Below are 22,117 nucleotides of genomic sequence, written 5' to 3'. Positions count from 1 at the left end.
ATCACTGCGTAATTAAATTTTTCTTTTCAAATCTACCTATAATTGGGCATTTAGGCAATGTCTAATGTTTTCTCCATTATTAACAGCACTACAAGGAGCATGCTCGCATCCCTTAAATTCCTAGGATTTCTGGGTCAAAGCCTTCTGATGCTTATTGTCGAGTTCCAGTAAAGCTGTCCCGTTCCTCCCTTCAATGTCCAGGATGATGAGATCCCTACACCTTGGCAGTCCTCAGTATCATCATTCTTTTACACCTTTGCCATCAGATCTGGGAAGGTCATGTCTCAGGTTTGTTCTGGATACATTTCCTTGGTTACTGGGCAGTCGAGTGAGTTCTCCAAGTGACTATTAGCTGTTTGCATTTGTTCTGGCTGAGTGTCTGCTGGGGTTTTTTATACGTCAAGCCCACCGAGACAGTGAGAGATGTTGCCAGTAAGGGCTTCAGGGACGGTGGCCCCAATCCAGTCCTGGTGTAAAGTCCTGTGCGGACACTCCTGTTGCTGCTGCTAGAGGGCACAGTGGGCTAGGGCCAAACTCAGACCCCGCCTGGCTCTCTTGTGGGCCCCAGCCTCATGCTGTGTCCAGACCCCAGAGCAAATGCCCAGCCAAGCCCCTGCCTCCTGGCCCGCTGCGGGCTGGGGACTGGCTGCCACCCAGGATGATGTTCTCAGGCCTGGCTGGGCACCCCACAGTTCCCCAGGCAGGCAGGCCTGCCAGGTGTGCTGGGGGGAGCCAGCGAACAAGACAATTCAGGGAAGTGACCCTGCCGCGTTGCTGAGCGCCTGCCCCAGCAAGCATTGTGAGCCGCCCTCTGGCCACCCTTGCTGAAGCTGCTGACGGGGGCAGCAGGAAATGGCGCTTACTCAGCCCCGGCTGCACGTTTGCTGCCTCCCTCCGCCCAGCCTTCCTCCCAGGCACAGCCTGCCCAGCCAGCAGCTGGGGGAAGCAGGGCGTGGGGAGGAAACTGGAGGGATCCCCCCCCCCCGTCCCCCACCACCCCCAGGCGGAGCACCTGCGCTCTGCCGGCCCTGCCACCTGTTGCCTGGCTGGGCATGAGGCCTGCCTGGGGGCCTCTGTGGCCAGTCAGGCTCGGGGCTGGGACGTGGGGTGGGCCCTGGCCCCGGGGGCAGGCAAGTTAGACTGCCTTCAAGGACCCCGCCTTGACATCTACTCACTCACTCCCCACAGCCACTGGGATGCATGTATTATTATTTCCCTCTAACAAACAAGGAAATCAGGCTCAGAAAATGAGAGTAATAATAGCCTAACCTAGAGATCGCTTGTTCGGTGCCAGAAACTCTGAACACTTTGCAAATGTTAACTCATTCAATTCTCTCGAGAATCATGGCTACAACAGCAGACCCATTTTCACTGAGGAAACCGAGGCGTGGGGAGGTGAAGGCACTTGCTCTAGGTCACATAGCCTGTGAGTGCCGGATCCAAGCATCTCACTCCAAAGCGCACACCCTTCCCCACCCTAACCACCTGCCCACAAGGTGACCCACCGAGCTCCAGACCTGGCGGTCAGTAGCAGTGGGGAAGCTGGGAGGGGCCAGCCCTTAATTAGATTGTTTCAGCACTGGCCCCGCCCACACACAGGAGCACCCACCACGACCCTCATGTGGGCTGCTCAGTGGGAGTCACCTGACCCTGGGCCTCTGTCTCGCCATCCTCTTCTGTGTCTGCTTCTGTCACCAGATGTCCTCGGGGACCGTCTCAGTGGCTGTGTCCTCTGGCTGTCTCTATCCTGCTTCTTGACCCTGACTCTGCATCCATCTGGCTCCTCTCTCTGCAAAAGGGGCCGAGAGGGAATATGCATGGAATGTGGCAGACCAGTTGTGGCACCAGATGCCATGGGCATCAGAAAAGCGTCTCCTGGCTGGGAGCTGAATGGATGGAGGATAAAGCAGAGGGAAGGGAGCGAAGAGCCTGCTCAGGGGCTGGGGACCCACGGGGCAGGTGTCTGGAGGATGAGAGGTGCCGGCTCCCCAGAACTAAGGAGGGTGCAGCAGCCCTGCACCGCACATGCCCAAGCTCCTTTCACCTTCAGCAGGGGTGGTGGTGGCCCTAGGCTGTCCCGAGGGCTGCAGCAGCTGTTGCTGCTGATGCTGTCTGTTGGCTGAGGGTGGGGGTGGGAGATACGGGGGGCCCGGAGGAAGGAGGGAGTTGTTCTCAGAGTGAGGGTCTCTGCATAAGCCTGTTGACAAGCTTTCAAATCTGCAAGATGGGACTTTGGGTTCTCAACCAGATTCACTTCTGTCCCAAGTGGGGCTTAAAGCCAGACCTCCAGGCCTTTGGCAATCAGGATGGGGTCCAACCACCCACTGTTATGGTAACCTGTATCACTTAGGACTTCACAGAAAGGCCTAAGGCCTGCAGCCCCCGGGGGCCAGCGGCTCAGAATTACATGGCAATGGGCAAGCCCATGGGTGTGCCAGGGAGAACCCTACGGGGTAGGGCCCAGAAAGGGTTTGGCCCTGCAGCTTCCTTCCAGCCCTTGCCTCTTCCCAGCAGTGTCTCCTGGATCTGGCCTAAGTTGGACTTCAGCCAAGCTGGCTGGCCTCCAGGTGGATTTGGGTCAGACAGCTGGGATGTGGTGTTTCCCGCTCTGAAGAGATGGAGGCTGGAAATGGGGCCATGGTGGCTTTGGAGCCTGGAATGCTGAGCCTCTCAGCCACAGATCTCAGCAGGATGGTGGGGTCACCAGTGGGTGGAGGTTGGTTAGAATGTCTTTAGTGAGGTTTCCAAGGGAGGGGATGTGTCAAAGGATCAGAGCCAGGTGCTCCCCATAACTCCATCCGTTCTTTATCCGGGTGACCCTGAGACATGAGTGGTCCCTTGGGAAGGCCAGCCAGCTGGCCCTGAAGGCTCCTCCTGTGTCCTCAACCCATGGCTCTCCCTCATTCAGGAGAATACTTCCTTTCCTCTCTGAGGTCGGGTCAACCTGCCCCAGGGTAGCATCAGGCACTGTTCACTGGCCTCATTTTGCATGTCCCGGTAGACTTGGTCATAGCTGCCTGGACTCCTGATTCCAGCATAGATGGGATAGCTCAGTTCCTCAAGACAATCTGTGCTTGGCTTTATGGGGTGCATGTGAATAAGAGCACAGCCCTTCCCCCGCCCCCAGCTGCCAGCTTGGAGGCCCATGTCAGACATGAGGCTGTCCTGCTCCTTCCCCTTGGTACCTGGCAGAATCGCTCATTTCCCCACTCTGGGCTCCCATAGCACAAAGCACTGACTGCATGAAGCTACCTAAGGAGCCCTTTCATCTTGACACTCTCCAGCTCAAACATTTGCCATGGCTCCCTGCTGCAAAAAGCCTTTTGCACTTTTTGGCTGCATCATCCCCTAGGATGAACCCTCCAGAGAACCCTTCCCTCCAATCAAGCCATCCCCAAGCCTTGCCCCAAACTTGGCCTGAAACTCCCCCTTCTCTACTCCCCTGCTCAGGCCAGACCCTCTTCCTGGAACACAGCTCCATGCCTATCTACTGAAATTCTACCCACTCTGCAAGGCCTGGGGTCTCCTGGTGCCCTGGGAGGCTGATGGCTCCCAAACGGACATGAGAGAAACTTCCCTTGGGGCCCCAGGTTTCCTCTTCCACCCCCTCCCGTGCTCTCCAGAGCCAATGGCTTTTGAACAACTTCCATCATATACTCCATAATGTAAATCAAGCAGCAGTTGAACCTTCCATTAATGTCCCTTCTGAGTACACATGAAATGTGTCATTGTATGCAGATGAATATATGTACGTTCAGGGGAAGATATAAGGCAGCATATGTGCGTGGGGAGCTGTGTGGGTTTGGAAGTGTGTGGGAATGAATGTGCCTCTGCTTGTGTGAAAGTGGGTGTGTACAGGTGTGTGAATGTGTGTGCACATGAGCCTGTGCAGGAGACCCTGTGCTCGTGTGCCAAAGCATGTGCTTTGTGGGTGTGTGTGTGTACAAGGCATGTGCTCACATCTGCAGGAGAATCTGTCTGTGCATGCAGGTGTCCGTGTCCTGGTGTGCTTCCTTCTGCCCTGCCCACGGGTACTGGGGAAGGCCAAGGCCAGGCAGTGTGCCTTCCATGCGCCACCCACCCCCAACTTCCAGGGGCATGAGGAGGGGGCTGCACACTGCATCCTGACTTTTGACAGAGATAAATGAAGCATTCCTGTGCGGTTGCCCAGCCATAGCAATGAGCAGCTGTGAGAGGCAGGGGTCTGGCCCCATGGTGATCTGGCCCCTGGCCTCCAGCCCTCAGGACCCCTTGTCCCCCACATAGCCAGTAACCAGGACTAGGAGGGCTCAGGAAGGGTCCAGCAAGAGGTAATGGCTCTGTTCTTGTCCCAGGCAATGGGAACCCTCCCTGGGCCTGTGAGAAGTGGCATATATTGGATGCTGGAGGTGGGGACAGTGACAGGGCCAGAGTACCTGGAGAATGCCAGGGCTATGTTCCTCTTTCGTCTGGGGAGTGAACTTTAGAGGAACAACGCAACAGGTTAATAATGCTGAAGGAGCGTCCATCTGTGTGAACCCACTTTAGGTGGAACGAGAAGCTACAGGTTTAAAATGCAGCAAGGAAGCTTAGCCTAGACCCAAAGAAAGAGCATCCTTCATTGACCAAGGCCAAAAAAATCTACGTCCGCAAAGATCCCCCAAACAGGATCCAGATCCATCCACGGGGTGGTGGGGGGGATCGGAGGCAGGAGACTGGCTGGGTGTCCTCTGCAGCTCTGAGGGGGCCCAGAGGGGAGTTTGGGGAGAGGATAAGCCAGGCGCACTTCTGGACACTGCCCCTAAGATCTCTCCCCTCCTCTTCTCCCGCCAAAACCTTCTTATCCTCCACTTCCTGTTGCCCTCCTCTCACCTCCCAGTGGCTGCCCCAGCCTTGCCCCCAAAGTGCCCCCAAAGTCACTCCCTCCCTGCTGCTCCAGAATTCGGGAAAGAAGCCACAGATTCTCCCAGCAGACCACCCCCAAAGGCCCAGCCCAGTCCCGCCTGCCTGGTCCCTGGAGTGTAGCCCTGGGCCTCCACCCACAGGAACAGTGTTTAGAGGCCCAAACTGGGAGGGGTGCCTCGGGAAGTCAGGGCGCTCTGGGAGGGCAGGGAGAGGGCAGGCCTCGGTGGGCACAGGCTCCCACCAGGGTGGTCCTGAGGGAGCCAAAGCCAACTGAACGTGAGGGCGTGCCCTGGGCCACCACCTCTGTGCTGGGTCCCCCTCCTCTGAGGGGCTTTGGGGCCCCTGCCTTGCCTTTCCTGGTGGCTTCCTCTTGCTCCTGAGGGAGTGGCTGTGGGAGAGGACATGCAGAGGTGCTGGGGAGGGTGTGGAAGGAGGGTGAGTGCCCGCTACACCCTGGGCTCCCCCCTCCTCCTTCTGGAGCCCCCATGCCTTCCCTGGGAGGTCTGACCCAGGCGAGCTCAGGGATGTGGGGAGGAGGTCATTCATCATCGTTATTTATTATTTCTTATGTAACGGGTGTTATGAAACATGGGACCTTGTACCAGGCACGACTGGGAATGTGTGAAAGATGGTCCCTACCAATAAGAGCTCCCCATGGGAATGAACAGGTGGGCCAGGAGCCATCAAGCCGGTTCCTACAGACCAGCCTGGAACGAGGGGCAGAGGCTGGGCTGGGCTCCGCAGGAGGTGGTCAGCCTGCCGTGATTGCCTGCTACCTCTGGGAGCCTCGAGGTAGGAAGGGAGCTGGGTTTGGGGCCCCCTGCACCACAGCAGGCTCGGATCAGCTCTGGCTCCAGGGTGGCCTGGGTCACAGCTGGAGTTGTCACAATATTGACCCAGGAGGAGATAACATCCAAAGGGCTTGGAGTCCCAGTCGGATAAGGAGGGGGATGTCGCCGGAAAAGATCCCTGGCCCCCAGGGGGATCAAACTAAATGGGGCTTTAATAGGTCTCTTCCAGCTCAGATTTCATGGGTAATTGGAAGCAGGTCTTGAGTTGAGCAGAGTGGGCTGGCCTAGTGGCCTGCCGGGCGGGTGCCGCCTCCATGTCACCCCACACATCCCACTGAGGCCTCATTAGGGGCTTCTGGACTCCGTTTACTCTGCTTTGGAAGTGCTGCTGTTTTAACCCCTTCAGGAAAAGAAGGTGGATAAGTGGGGAGTCTGAGTTGGCTTGGCGGGGGTGGGGGTAGGAGAAGCATGTCCTGAGCCAGACATGCACCGGGCCTTCATCCATCATTCATTCATTCAACAAACGTACATTAACATTTAAAGCTGGCAATAGCCCTTTAAGTTAGAACCCTTACATTTTTTAATTACAAAAGAGGTACATACGTGGGGACTTCCCTGGCAGTCCAGTGGTTAAGACTCCGTGCTTCCACTGCAGGGGCCACAGGTTCGATCCCTGGTTGGAGAACTAAGATCCCACATGCCATGCGGCATGGCCAAAAAAAAAAGAGGTACATACTTGTTAAAATAAAATTCAAGTAATATCAAGGTATATTAAGTAAAAACTGCACTCACTGCTCTGTCCCTCCCTTAACTCCCACACTCCTGGATAACCTCTGTCTACAATTTATTGGATGTCCTTCCAGACCTTTTCAATGCATTCTGTGCTACATCCTGCTGTTTTCATTCAACAATGCATCGTCAATATCCCTCTAAGGCAGTAAATAGAGTGTGGATATTCCTCACTCCCATTTTAAAGATGAGAAAACTGAGGTTCAGAACAGTTTAATGGCTGTCCCAGGCTGCACAGCCAGGCCTTACTCTCATCTTGCCACAGCTTCCAGCCCCTTCACTGCAGAGAATGGATATGATGGAGCAGAGACTGGAAAACCCCTGAGGAAGGGCTGGGGTGGGAGAAAGGGGCTGGGGTGGGAGAAAGGGGCTGGAGAATGAGAAGGAAGCAGCAGGCTAGGGAGGGGTACGGGGTCAGTGCTGTGGTGCCTCTCCTCCAGTGTCCCCCAGGAGCCCATGCTGTACCCATGCTCAGGGTCTTGGGGTGCTGGAGGCCTGGGCTGGGCAGGGCTGGTCACCTGGCAGAGAAGGGGTTTTCAAACCAAACCTAGCAAGAGGGAAGGAAGGATTGTATTTCAGCCCCCAATGTGCCTGGGGCACATACATTCCTAGGCTTGAAGGGATACTTCTCACCTGACACCATTGGTGGGTGCTGGCCACTGCCCCTGCCCACCAGTGCTGACCTGATGGGCCTCCCTCTAGGGCTCCAGCTACCTGGCCTCCAACATATCCTCCTGTGGAGAGGGCGCTGCCCCTTATCCCAGCCAAGGCCCTGAGCAGCCAGGACCAGCTCCTACTCACAGATGGCTTGGGGCACCCCTCAGGGAGGGGACTGACGGGACAGGAAGGTGGGAAGCCAGCCTGGCCTGTGCCTCAGGCTGAAGTTGTAAATAAGACAGGCTCTGAAAAGGTCATGACCCAGAGGCCTCCACACCAGACACCTAGCTTTCCTCCTCCTTGCCTGGGACCTCCAAGGGAGGGAACACAGAGGATGTAGAGGAAAGAAAATATCAAGTGTTCCTCCAGGGCAGCACACATACTCTCCCCCAGCCGTATGCATGGACGCACACACACACTAATGCAAAAAGGAGAACTTGGCCGAAGTGTAGCACAACAGCCCATCAGAGATGGCTTAAGGAATGCTGCCTGTAGAAGCAGGGGCAGGGCCGCTGGCCCAAGAGCTCTCTATTCCTCAGACTGTCTGGAAAAATGCTCCCACAAGGACCACCCAGACCTTGAAGGGGATCACAGAGATTCTCCCACAAGGCACTCAGACCAACTGGGGAAGAGGACACCGATTCACTCACTTTGCCGATATCCTTGGCTAACTTACTCTGTGCCAGGCACTATGCTGGGCCTGGGAGTACAGAATGCACCTGCAAGGCTCGACCGGTACCAGGCACCAGTGGGCATATGGGGATGAGGGGCCCTTCCAGCAAGAGATGAGCAGGTCTCTCCACATGGGGTTGGCTGGGCAGTCACTGAGGGGCTGCAGAAGACTCTTTGGCCAAGCTGAGGCCACACCTAGGATGCGGACCCTCGCCCTGGACCCTGCCCCAGCTGGTGCCTGAATAAAAAGAGCTCCGGAAGACCCGTGTCTCCTCCCTGCCCACAACCCACCCACCCCCACAGTTCTGGCCCTGGCTGGGGCCCCAGAAAGAAAATCACCGAGGAGGATTGAATGTCAATTCACAAACTAATCCGATCAGTGCAAACAGCTATAGCACATGCTGTTCCCTGCGCCGTGGCCCCCTCCCCTGCTCCGCAGACCCTGGCGGCTGCTGGCTGACAGGCCCGGCCCCTGCCTGGCTGCGAGGCCAATTACAGCAGCCTTAATCACCATGGTGGCGGCGCGCTAACAACTGTCTGCCCGTCAGTCTCCTTCCCAGGGTGTTGAGGGGGGGGGTGACCCCTCACAGCTCTCCTCGAAGGAGCAGGAGTGTGAAACTGGATCCCAACAACAAGCCGGGGGCCGCCGTCCAGGGTAACGCCTGACTCCTCTCGCTGCTTGCTGGTCTCCTGTGTGTTTGCCTGGCTCCTCCTGGCCCCGGGGTGGAGGGCCCACCAGGACAGGCCTGGAGACTGTGCGTCCCCTGAGCACTAACGCCATCGCTCCCTCCCAGTCCCAGTGGTGCTGGGGAGGCAGGCGCTCCCGGCCAACCAGCGCAAATTAGGTGCCTGGACATTGAGGTCTGCTTGGCATTTCCTGTGTTGGCTTTGGCTGGTGAGGCCAGGCCAGTGGGCCGCCCTCTTGACCTGAGCCGAGTCAAATAGGCATGTCCAGAACTCTAGAGCCTACTGACTTCTGCTCTGCGCCCCACAGGGAATCCTGTTCCGGAAAAAAAGATCACCCCTCCCCGCCTGGGTTCCCACTGAGCTGCCTTCCCTTGCCTTGTAGGGTGCTGTGACCGCCCGAGGCCTGGCCGGCCCCCAACCGGCCTCATCTCACTCATGTTCCTCAGGCTGAGGGATGGAGCCCAGGGAATTGGTGGATCTCTGAGCCTTCCAGTGACTCCTGGATGTGGTGAGGCCCCTCTGCCTGCAGGCCAAGGTTGGGGTTCAGTGGGGGGCTCTGAGCACCTCAGATCCCTTGCTCCCATCTGGCTGTGGAATAATTAATTTTCTTAGCTCAAGGCTTGTCCTTTGACTGGACTACAAGGAGCCTTAGGCAAGGAGCCTGCTCTGGGTGTCAGCACCCAGGTTCCAGCTTGAGAACCCACAGGAGCTCCCTTGTCCAACCCCGGAAGGGCCAGCTTCACCTGCAGGCTTCAGCATTGCTGGCTCCGGTTCCTCAGCCCATGTTTTCTTTGGCTTTGGGTCTCTGGGACACCAGATTGTCCAAAACAAGATGACTTCGTGATACTCATTTTCCCAAACAAAAGAGGCTGCAACACAATCAGGTTCTTTGTGTGCAATGCGGTCCCCAGCTGCTCCCTCTCCAGTTGCCCCCATCCCTGCCCCACCCAGGTTCCCTTGGGGCATAGAGCACTCCCCATTCCCAGTGGCCAGGGGTCTTTGGTCTAGGATTGGACCAGGCTGGGCAGAGAGGGCAGACCCAAATCCCACCCCCATAGACCATCACTGGTCCACAGCCCTTCCCCCTCTCTTCCTTTGGGTGCCAGCAGAGCCCCTGTGAGAAGAAGCAGGAAATGGGAATAGTCTAGAGCAGCGGTCCCCAACCTTTTTGGCACCAGGGACCAGTTTCATGGAAGGCAATTTTTCTATGGACTGGTGGCAGGTTGGTGGGGTTGGTTCAGGCGGTAATGTGAGCGGTGGGGAACAGCAGATGCAGTTTCCCTCGCTCACTGCTCACCTCCTGCTGTGCGGCCTGGTTCCTAACAGGCCGTGGACCAGTACCAGTCCATGGCCCGGGGGTTGGGGACCCCTGGTCTAGAGCACAGGGTCTAGAGTTAGACACCTGAGTACAAATCCCAGCTGTACTACACACTAGCTGTGTGCCCTGAACAAGGTACCAAATGACTGTGGAACTCACTTGCCTTGTCAGTAAAATGGAGACAATAGAGGTACCTATTGCCTAGGGTTTGTGAGAGGAGTCATTGGGCCTAGCCTATAGTAATCCCTCAAAAAACGGCTATACTTTTGCGTGGGATTGGCTGAGCAGTCACTAAGGGGTCTGCCAAGTGGTCCTGGGCCAAACTTAGGCCACATCTAGGATGGAGACCCTGAACCCCTACCCCATAGATGCTTCCTTGTTCCCAGGCCAGCTCTGCCCTGCAGTCTCTCTGAGTAGGCTCCAGACCTAGGCTGGCTCTCTCCTGAGTCACTCTACTGCATGGCCATCAACGACTTGGCACCTCAACTGGACAGACGAGCCCGGGGGCACTCACAGATTGTTGGGTACATGAATCCCTGCTGGTGGAGGCCTCCGTCTTTCTCTAGGGAAAGAGAAGTCATGGACAAGCAGCCTTGGCTCCTCAGGGCCAGGCGCATGAGTGCTCAGAAATGCGCTAAACGTGTGGTGAAGGAAGGAAAAGGCTCTGGATTTCCTACACTGCTCATGGGACACAAAATAGAATGGTTGCCAGGGGCTGGGGGGAGTGGACAGTTACTGTCTAATGGTGCAGAGCTTCAATGTGAGAAGATAAAACGTTCTGGAGATGGTGATGGTTGCACAAGAATATGAATATAGGGATTTCCTTGGTGGCGCAGTGGTTGAGAATCTGCTGCCAATGCAGGGGACATGGATTCGGGCCCTGGTCCAGGAAGATCCCACATGCTGCAGAGCAACTAAGCCCATGCGCCACAACTACTGAGCCCATGTGCCACAACTACTGAGCCTGTGTGCTACAACTACTGAAGCCCGCGCACCTAGAGCCTGTGCTCCACAACAAGAGAAGCCACCGCAATGAGAAACCCGCGCACTGCAATGAAGAGTAGCCCCCAAAAAAAAAAAAAAAAAAAAAAAAAGAGTAGCCCCCGCTCGCCGCAACTGGAGAAAGCCCACACGCAACAGCAAAGACCCAATGCAGCCAAAAATAAATAAATAAATAATTTTATAAATAATTTTTAAAAAGAATATGAATATACATTTAAAAACAAACTTTATTTTAAAAAATGGTTAAAATGGTGAATTTTATGTTATGTATATTTTACCACAATTTAAAAGAAAAAAGAGGTCATAGAAAATACATCAAAATGTTCTTAATGAATATTTTTGAGTGAAGGGATTACGGGTTGATCTTTATTCTTTTTAGTTTCCGACATTTTGCCCCTAGTAAATGAGATTTTTTGTTTGTTTGTTGTTTGTTTTAAGGAAGCTTGCTTCAGCATCTGCCAGATGTGTGCGGGGGTGGGGTGGGGGGGAGGCTCGGTCCAGCTGCAGTTGGAAAAAATGAGGGGAGAAGCACAGCCTGCTGGGCGAGGGCTGGCTCAGAGAAGGCCCAGGGTCTCCCCTAAGCTCTCGCTCCCCCCTGGCTGGCCTCTTTCTCTGCCTTCCCTTCACACTCTGCGCCTTGCCCAGGGGCCTCTCTGTAGGAACAGTACAGTTGCTAGCCTGAAGGGGCTGTCCCAGCCATAGTGGGAATGCGGGCTCGGGGCTTTCTCAGATGGTCGGTACCCGAGAAGCCTTCCCAGCTGCTGCTCCGCCCCAGCCCAGCTGCAAAAACAACAGCCCATACCCAAAGCCCTGTTATTGCAGCCCAGAGTGTTGCTTCAGTGTGCAGCAGCAGGAGTAGGGATGGGGCCAGTCAGCCCTAAAGAGACCTAGGGAGATGGGAGGTTCTCCTCCTGCTCCGCTGCAGGAAACCTGGCCCCAAGGTGTAGGGGGAAAGGGCTTTGGGAGGCCTGGGGGCTGAGAGCCAACTCTGCCAGTGGCTTCCCTGGCTCCCTGGGGGCTGTGGGGGGTGGTGGTGGAGGGGGGCAGGAAGTCAAGCCACTTGGGAACCCGCTGAGCCAAGCCGTGGGCAGGAGGCGGCACCACCGTGGCTCCCAGGCAGGCCAGGGCCAAGGCTTTCCCACGGGGTGCGCCTGGCCACTGGGCTCCAAGGATGCATCCACCCCAGGCTAGGCTTGTGAGCCCTGGGAGGTTTCCACTCAGGTTTCCCTTCAGGGGGTAGGGTTTGGCAGGGAGATTCCCTTACCCACCCCCCAGCGCCCTCAGTTGTGTGCAGGGCATCCTAGCAAGGCTAGGGCACAGCTCTCAGAGGACTGCCACTCAGCTTTCTCAGCATCAGCTCCAGTCTCATCCTTTGGCTCCTTATTCATGTGACAGGGTAGGGACACAGAGCTTTATATCCCCAAGATCCTGAAGACCTCAGGGACTGGTGGGAGTCTGGCCCATTTGACCCCTCAAGACCATTCCTCCCACTACAACATGAAGGATATAGACGTTGTGGAGTTAGGAGGCACTGTGGAAGTCACTGGAGAAGACCAACCTGGGTTAGAACCTAAGCTCTGTCTCACTGGCTATATGCCTGGGCATGGCATTTAACCTCTCTGAGCCTTGGTGCCCTCCAGTGTAAAATGAAGAAGTTAACATTTACCTTGGAGAGACTTGGACGGTTTCGATGTAATTAATACATAGCCTCTGGCACAACGCAGGTGCTTAGTAAGTGGAGGACACTGTGATTCTTATTACTCAAGCCCTAAGAAGTGAAATTAGCTGATATTAGAAAGAACTTTCTGGGACTTCCTTGGCGGTCCAGTGGTTAAGAATCCGCCTTCCAATGCAGGGGATGCGGGTTCGATCCCTGGTCAAGGAGCTAAGATCCCACATGCTGCGGGGCAACTAAGCCTGCGTGCCACAACTACTGAGCCCACGTGCCTCAACTAGAAAGCCCACGTGCCACAAACAACAGAGCCCGTGCGCCACAACTAGAGAGAAGCCAGCATGCCACATGAAGATCCCGCGTGCTGCAACTACAACCCAATGCAGCCAAAAATAAATAAATAAATATTTTTAAAACAATAATTAAAAAAAGAAGAAAGAACCTTCTGATCTCAGTACTCAGTTCAGTTCTCCCCATCTGCCGCATTCTGCACAATGTAGACAGCACGCTTGAGAAGCCTCCTTGCCTCTCCTTTTTCCACTCTGGTCAGGAACCAGTTAATCAACCTACCCTCTGCAGTTAGACAATCACTGTCTGTTGTTAAGGATGTTCCTGGCCACAGGCCTCAAACCAGGGATAGAAACTATTCCAGGGAAAGAAGGAGGGGAGCCAGATGGGAGACGGTGGGCCTTGGGTCCCTGCAAGCCACCAGCAGCCTCTGCCCGTAGGTTAGTTGCTAAGTGTCACTTATGCCCCAAAAGTGGTAGGAAGTGCTAGCACCCAGGACCCAGGCTTCCTGACTGGGCTGCCCCATCATGCAAGGTCTGTAGCTGTTCTGAAACACTCTCAGGTAGTTACACTAACTGATTCATTCTTGAAGAGAGGAGTTATAGAAATAAAAGCTAGCATTATTTTTGTCTGGACTATCTGGTCTTCAAAATTCTAAGTACACCAGAATCACCTTTTATTAGAGATTTAAAAAATTCTCTTGATTATGGGTATGGGTATCCAGACCTACTGCTTTAAAGATCAATAGTAGTACAATGTCTCTGAATCTTTAAGATCACTACCCTTTATCAAACGTCACTGTTATTATCATCTCCACTGACAGATAACATCACTCAGTTTCAGAGGGGCAGACCTAAGATTTCAACTGCGATTTACATGACTTCCAAGCCCAAGCATTTAAACATTTAACATTCCAGTACACTGCTACCATAGCTAAGAGGATAACTATGGGCCTTGGTCTCCACATTTTTTCCCCCAGAATCACAGACTATTTGATTCTGTCTACCTATGTGCTTGGTACAATTCTCACTTAGGATGGACCTGTCAATTGTGGAATAACTGATCCCTTGACCAGAGCCAGCCCACTTCATAGGGGTCTTTAGAGACCAAAAGAGATAAGGAATATGAATATCTTTAACTAAAAGGCAAGATCCTCTAACTGTAAGGGATGCTGCTGCTTATTGAGTCTCCCCTGCTACAGGGGCTATTTTCCAATATGCAATGTGGTGCTTATATTTATTTATATGCTTGATAAATATTTGTTGCCTATTGAATATGTTGTTCTATGAAGAGCAACTGTTAATACAGTCTTAATAACAATAGTGGTCGTAGTTTCTTCTAATCACACTCTCTGGGACTACCACTGTGTCTGTCAGTAGAATTTCCCTCCAAATTCCTAGCAACGAACCACATTTAAGTGCCAGGGAATCTCAAGAACAAAGCCAGTTTCCAAAAAATATAAATCCACATTTAGACCAAGACTAGCTTCTAGTCTAGCAGAATCAATCAAATAATAATAAACTCCTACCTTAGCTGAGAATAGGGTTGGGTCCCTTGGAGGACAAAAGAGAAACATAGTCAAGGCTCTAGCAACTCAACAATTTAAGCCAAAGGGGAATATGTTGAGAAGTCCAAGGGTGGCTCCACCTTCAGGCTCCATTTGCTCTTTCCCCTCTCGCTCTAGGACTTGGCTCTGCTTACTTCTGCTTCTCCTGGAGCAGTTGCCTGACTTTCTCCTTCAGACAAGCTTTTCTCCATGACGCAGGAAAGCTGGCCATTGATAGTCCAAGCCAACTTCCCTAGAGCAGATTTAGAGGAGAGAAACCTGCTGTCTTCCAGGTCTGTATAGCAAATCACAGGGAAGAACTGAATGGCTTTGCAAAACCAGCCATCATGGAAGTGGGTGACTGACTAGACCTGGGTGGTGTGCCATCCCTGCGGTGAGGGGCCATGCTGGGCACCAGGAGACCCTGGGATTGACAGTTTCACCTGAATGACATGGGATGAGGAGGGGCAGTTCCCAAAGGAAAGGGGGTGCAGGGCAGACAAAAACAACAGGTGTCCACTACAATAGCACTTGTTCTCAGGTTGCGTAGAGACATGACTTATCCACCAAAACAATCAGAGAAGGATAAAAACAGTAGTGCATTCACATGCCCAAGCCTTGAGTCAAAGCCCTTCAGGAAAAGGAAGTGATCTGATGGCCTAAAGGAGATTCTTTAGAACAGGAGAAAGACACAAATATTTTGGTCAGCTTCCCTCCCCCTACTTGAGAATTATCATCATAATCACCTTATTCTCCAAATTAAGTTTGGAAACTGCGATTTGATAATTATGCAGACAATTAGCCAGAATGTTTGAGATTGGGATCCTTTGGGAAAACCTGGAAGATTTGGTCAACATAATCTTACTCATTGAGAGAACGGGCCTGATGAAGGATTTTTTTCTTTGACTTACAAATAACTTTTCTTTCTGATTATAAATGGGTGTGTTTATTGCAGAAATTTTGGAAAATATAGAACAGTACACAAATGAAAATAAAAACCACTCTTGCATTTGTTAGGACTGGGTGTGACGGCAAGTGAGAGGAACCCCAAGATAACAATGGCTTAAACAGGAGTGAAGTTTATTTTGCTCAAAGCTACACGAAGTCCAAAAGTCCAGGCTGGCATGGGAGTTCTCACGGAGGCCTCAGGATGCCCAGGCTCCTTCCAGCTCACTACTCTGCCTTCCCTGCAGTGAGGCCTGCATCCTCATAATCTAAGCTAGCAGAGCAGAAAGGAAGCAAGAAGAGAAAAGGATAAAGAGGCCAAGGACCCATGACGGCTATCTCCTAGGGAAGGTTCTCATAAGTAGCAACACAACACGTCCATACCATCCCATTGGTAAGAATGTAGTCACATGGCCACATCTACCTGCTGGGAAGACTGGGAAATGTAGTCTTTTTTCTGGGTGGCTATTTGCCCAGGTAAAACCCTATTATCATAGAACAATGGCTTTTGAGGCAACTAGGGGTCTCTGATAAACCTGTAACCATTAACACCCAGAGATAACCACTGTTAACATCTTGGTATACGTCATTTATACACACATACAAAACCACACACACACCTGCACATAGAAATACAGATATAGGTATATGTAGACATATAGATAATGATACTTGATGTATATGTGTGTGTGTGTGTATAGGTGTGTGTGTGTGTAAGTATATATGTGTGTGTATTTTTATAATTTATATGAATAACATATAAATATTTTAAATGAAATTGAGATACCACCAATTATACTATTTTCTCATCCTTTTTTGAAAAATTGCAGACCTTAAATAAATTCTCTTTTATTATCTATTTTAGCACTGAGTCATTTAATAATTACAGTTAGAGTAATGTAATACTTTATGATTTTCTTTTAAATACATGTTTTTCCTTTATAAATCCTGGTCCATGAAGTTTTATTTATTTTGAAATCACTATAGATGCACAGGAGGTTGAAAGCAAGGTACACCAAGGCCCATGCATTCTTCCCCTGCCTCCTCCAATGGTAACATCTTATACAGCAGTGGTACAGTATCAAAGCCAAGATATTGACACTGGTACAGTCCATAGAACTTAGATTTCACTAGTTATACATGGACTCATGTGTAGCCTTACATAACCATCACCACAATCAAGAAACTCAGTTCTACTATCCTTTGTGTCATGCCTTCAGAGCCACACCCATCCCATCCCCCCACTCATCCCTAACTCTTGGCAACCATGAATCCATTCTTTATCTCCATAATTATGTTTTATCATTAATGTTACACAAATGGAATTAGGTAGTATGTATACTTTTGAGATTGGTTTTCACTCAGTGTAATTGTCTAGAGGTTCATCTAAGTTGTTGCATACACCAATAGTTCCTTTTTACTGCTGAGCTGTATTCCACGGTATGCATGTACTGCAGTTTGTTTAAACATTAACCAATCGGAGAACATTTATTTGGGTAGTTTTCAGTTCGGGGCTATCATGAATAAAGCTGCTATGAACATTCATGTACAACTTCCTATTTGGACATAAGTGCTCATTTCTCTGGGATAAATGACCAACAGTGTAATTGCTGGGTTGCATTATAAGTCCATTTTCAGTTTTGAAAGGAACTGCCAAACTATTTTCCAGAGTGATTGAAACTTAACAGTATGTTGTCAACAATTCTCCTTATCATTAAGCACTTCCTATGTCATTAAATATTCTTCTAAAACATGATATTCCATTGCATGGCCATACTATAATTTCCAAACAATTTCCTAATTTTGAATTTTAGGAATATTCTTATTTTTGTGTTATAAATAATACAGTGAAAAATATTGTGGATAAATCTTTGTGCCTATTTCTGATTATTTTCTTAGGATATATTTTTAGACATAAATATGCTGGTTTAAAGGGTATGAAAAAAAATTTTAAAGTCTTTTGCTTTTTTTTTTTTTTAATTGTCCTATTAAAGGTTTCAATTTACAATCCCACAGCAACATATGAGAATTGGGCAAAGTTTCTAAAAATACTAATATTTCAACATAAACTGCAGTCAAACAGTTGGTATCCTTAATATATAAATATATCTTATAAGTCAACTAGAAAAAATAAATACCCAAAATCAAGATGCTTTGGGCTGCAAATGACAGAAAATTCCAATTAAAATTATATAAGCAATAGAGAAATTTATCACTTCATATAATAAGAAGTCTAAAGGTAGGGCAACTTCTGAATTTGTCGATTTCACACAACTTTAAGAAAAAGGCACCACGATATATAGACTAATGAATGGTGCAGGCTCTGAAGCTAGATTGTTGGGTTTACATCCCAACCCTTCCATTTACTGAGTGTGTGACACTGAGCAAGTTACTTATCTTATTTATGCCTTAGGTTCCTCTTTTGAAAATGGTTATATTAATAGTATCTGTCTCAAAGGATTGTTTTAAGGATGAAGAGTTAATATATGTAAACTATCCATTAAGTATTGACATTATCAAGAGTCTAGGTTCTTTCTGTTTTTCTGTTCTGAAATCCTCAGAATGTTAACATTATCCTCAGTCTTAAGACCTCATGGTCACAAGATAGCTGCATTAACTCTAGGAATCTCATCCAAGAAGTCCAGAAATAGAAGAGATTACATAGTCTGTTTCTTTCTTAAGAACAGGGAAATCTTTCCAGGAAGTCCCAAACAGATTTTCCTTACATCTCACTAACTAGAAAGTGTGTTATTCTACACCAATCTGTAAAAAAAAAAAAGTAGAATGGAATTACTATGATTGGCTTAGACCAATCAGGATTTATTCATAAGCTAAAACCACCTTCCCTGTGGGTAGAAACAAAACAAAATCAGTTATTTTTAACAAGGAAGAGAAAAATGGATATTGAATGAACAATCAGAATGTCTGCTATACATCATATTAGAAAAATGGGCAAACCACATGCACCAGTAATTCATAAGAGAAGCAATGCAAATGGTAAATAAACATGAAAAAGGCTCATCTTGATTAATGAGCAAAGGAATGAAAATTAAAAGGAGTTTCTGTATTTTCTCTACCAATTTGGCAATGATGAAAAAGAATGATAATCATCTACAGTAGTGACAAATATATAAGATGCCTAGGAATAAATTTTATACACAAGATGTGCAAGACCTAAATGGAGAAAATTTTAAAATTTTACTGGACAACATTAAAGAAGACCTAAATAAGAAGAGATATACACCACGTTCATGGATAGTAAGACTCAGTATCTTAAAGATGTCAATTGTCCTCAAATTGATATAGAGGTTTAAAGCAATGTCAGTCAAAATCTCAATACAGTGTTTTGGGTTTTTTTTTGAGAAATAGACAATTTATTTCTAAAATATATATGAAAGAGCAAAGGCCCAAAACTAGTCAGGACACTCTTAAAGAAAGGAATATGGTAAGGGAGTTTTTCTTACCAGAGAGCAAGACTTTAAAAAAAATAAGACAGTAATAATTAAGATAATGTAATACTGCCTCAGGGATAAGCAAATTTAGCAATGGAACAAAATACAGGGCCCCAAAACAGACTCACACAATATACAAACTTCACATAGTACAATGGTAGCACTGAAAATCACTGAAGAAAGAATGGAAAAAGAAAATAAAATTGGATCCCAGCTCTTACCCTGCATAGAAAGTAATTCAAAATTATGTGTAAAGGCAATTTTTAAAATACAGGAGATTATCTTTATGCCTTTAGATTAGGGAAGGATTTTCTAAATAAAACACAAAAAGCATTAACTATAAAAGACAAGATTGATACATTTAATCACATTAAAATCAAGAACTCTGTTCAAAGACATCTCAAAGTGAGTAAAAAGACAAGCCATAAACTAAGAAAAAAATTAGTATTCAGAATATACAAGGAACGCCTACAAATCTATTAGAAAAAGATTTTTTTTTAACCAAAAGCAAGTAGGTAAAAGACACAAGTAGATATTTCACAAATCAGAAAAAACACACGGCCAATAAACATATGGAAAAAGAAAAAAAAAGAACAACCTCATTAGTAATCAGGAAAACAAATTAAGATTCCAATGATATATCCTTTTATATCCACCTGATTCCATCCCCACCCCCCAAAATAGTTGATAATACCAAGTGTTGGTAAGCTAGAACTCTTTAAGCCCTACTGGAGGGAGCATAAATTGATTTAACCACTTTGGAATACTAGCACTATTTGTAAAGTTGAATGTTCACATAGCCTATGACCCAGCTGTTCCACTTGTAGGTATGCCAAGATATACAAAAGAATATTTATAGTTTATATTCTCTCACCCCCCAAAAAGATTGGAAACAACCCAAATATCTGTTGAAGGAAAATGAATACATAAATTGTGGTATAGTCACATGATGGAACATTACACAGCAGTGCAAACAAGAGAACTACAGATACATATAACAAGATGGATGAATTTTAGCAACGTCATGCTAAGTAAAAACAGCAACTTGTAGAAGATTACATTATAATACCATTTGTAAAAAAACTCCAAAACAAGCAAGATTAATCACTATGTTGTTTAGGAATTGTAAATATAAATTATTTTTTCATAAAGCAAAGGAATATCAATCAAAATTTAGTTTAGTGGTTATCCTTGGGTGTGGTAGAAGGCAGGGAAATGGGTTAGGAAAAGAGTACACACATTGATGTGATGGTACTGGCAGTATTCTAGGTGTTTTTTAAAAAATATCACAAATTATTTATGTTTTAAAATTGTGGTAAAATACACATAACATAAAATTTACCATTTTAACCCTTAAGTGTGCAGTTCAGTGGTATTAAATGCACTTACATTGTTGTACAATAGAAATGCACATCCATCATCAACCATCCATTTCTAGAATTCCTTTCATCTTGTACAACTGAAACTCTGAACATTAAACAATGAACCCTCCCTCAAGCCTCTGACCACCACCATTCTACTTTCTGTGTCTATGAATTTGAGATTTTTAGTTTTCAAGTTGACAGATGGGCCCATGGGTGTTCATTTTGTTGTCAAGTTTCATAACTTGCATATACATACGCACATATTCTTTTGTATGTATAAAATAGTATGTACCTTATTTTTTAACGGCTTTATACCTGGAAAAATAATGACAATATCCAAAACTGGCCAGAACATAAGTGCCAGCAAGCATGTAAACTCATAGAATTTTTTGGACATTTTAAACTTAACACACAGTAAAATTGACAAATATTTTATGGCTTTTGGGAGCTACTATGTTTTCAATCTTGGTTTCTGATTATTCATCAGTAGTATACAGAAATATGATAAATTTTTGTGTGTTGACCTTGTATCCTTGCTAAATTCATGTATTAGTTCTAGGAGGCTTTTTCTTATTATTGTTGATTCTTTGGGAATTTCTATGTAGACAATGATGTTTTCTGTTAATAGCGACAGTTTTCTTTCTTTCCAGTCTGTATGTTTTTAAAATTTCTTTTTCTTGCCGTATTGCACCGGCTAGATCTTTGAGTATAATATTAAATAGGAGTAGTGAGAGTGGACATCCTTGCCTTGTTCCTGATCTTAGAGAGAAAGCAGTCTTTCACCATAAAGTATGACGTTAGGTATAGGATTTTGTAGATGTCCCTTGTCATGCTGAAGAATTTCCTTTCTGTTGCTAGTTGTCTGAGAGGTTTTGTGGGTTTTTTTTTATATTCAATGGCTGTTGATTTTTGTCAAATGCTTCTTGCATCAATTGATATGATCCTGTGGTTTTACTTTTCAGAATATTAATATGGTTTCTCAAATTGATTTTTGAATATTAAAACAGCTTTGCATTCCAGGTTTAAATTCTACTTGATAATTATGCATTAATCTTTTATGTATTGATGGATTTGGTTTGCTAATAATTTGTTGCAGATCTTTGTATCTGCATTCATGAGGGACACTGGTCTGCAATTTTCTTTTCTTGTACTATCTTTGTCTGATTTTCGTATTGATATATTTTTTTGGAGGGCAATTTGTCAACTGTAACAGCAGTCTTAGAAATGTGTGTGCCCAAGGACTTCACTTCTAAGAATTTATCTTAAGGAAATAATTAGAGATTCTCATTACACACAGACTTTGGGTTCAGACACACCTGGATTTAAATATAAACGCATCCCCTTACTAACTGCTTAAGTTCTGTGCTCTGTTTCCTGATCTGTAAAATGAGGATAAGAGGACCTACCTCACAGAGATGCATTAGATGAGACAATTCACACACAGTATCCAACACCTAGTAAGCTTTAGGTAAATGGTAGCTCTTGGTGTTATGTTATACTCTCTAGTCTCTGTAGTCCAGATGGAAGGATATCATCTTTGCTCCCATATTAACTCCCACTTTGAATCTCCTTATTGGTGGGTATTCGATCTCCTCATCCCCGATTCCTCTGTCTTATATTATGCGTGCTAGACGTTTAAAAGGAAAGGGCAAAGGCAAACAAACAAACAATATATATATTGTCCCTGCCGTCAGGGAGCTCAATCTATTAGAAAGACAGAGGCGCAAACGAACCAGTAACACGCAGTGTAACAGCATTATAATGGGGCGTCGGCTCATGGGGTAGCTGACCCTGGACGCACACTCTGAGCGTCTGTATCTGGAGGCTGGGCCGTCACCGGAGCTGAGGAACCGGGAAAGAGGGCGGCAACTTCTCCAGCGTAGCCTCCGGTAGTGGTGGGGGGCGTTCAGACTGGCTGTTTCCACAACTGGTCTAGCCACCCTCTTGAGGCCTCACTTGCAAGGTCTTCAGCGTTTGAGGAGGCAAGAAAGGTCACTTCCGGTCCTCCAACCTCGGAGGCGCGCGGACGCTCGGCCGTAACTGAACAACT

At 47.9% G+C, this 22,117-nt stretch overlaps 2 long non-coding RNA genes across 3 annotated transcripts in view; one reads left to right on the top strand and one right to left on the bottom strand.

Moving 5' to 3' along the window:
• The window catches only part of LOC137220718 (uncharacterized), a 23,547-nt gene extending 12,377 nt beyond the window's left edge, over positions 1 to 11,170 (top strand). Inside the window, exons 3-4 of the long non-coding RNA XR_010941762.1 lie at positions 8,863 to 8,988; positions 10,185 to 11,170. This is a non-coding gene — a long non-coding RNA (uncharacterized lncRNA). The remainder of the gene's footprint in view (positions 1 to 8,862; positions 8,989 to 10,184) is intronic.
• LOC137220705 (uncharacterized) overlaps positions 1 to 22,117 on the bottom strand; it is a 23,196-nt gene extending 1,079 nt beyond the window's left edge. Inside the window, exons 1-3 of one of the 2 annotated variants that reach the window (XR_010941756.1) lie at positions 21,474 to 22,117; positions 6,279 to 6,360; positions 1,645 to 1,789 (exon numbers count right to left, since the gene is read on the bottom strand). This is a non-coding gene — a long non-coding RNA (uncharacterized lncRNA). The remainder of the gene's footprint in view (positions 1 to 1,644; positions 1,790 to 6,278; positions 6,361 to 21,473) is intronic. The other variant, XR_010941753.1, reaches the window with a different exon arrangement.

The sequence above is a fragment of the Pseudorca crassidens genome, chromosome 1 (assembly GCF_039906515.1).
Source record: "Pseudorca crassidens isolate mPseCra1 chromosome 1, mPseCra1.hap1, whole genome shotgun sequence".
Classification (NCBI taxonomy): domain Eukaryota; kingdom Metazoa; phylum Chordata; class Mammalia; order Artiodactyla; family Delphinidae; genus Pseudorca; species Pseudorca crassidens.
This window is presented reverse-complemented; position numbering and strand designations above follow the sequence as displayed.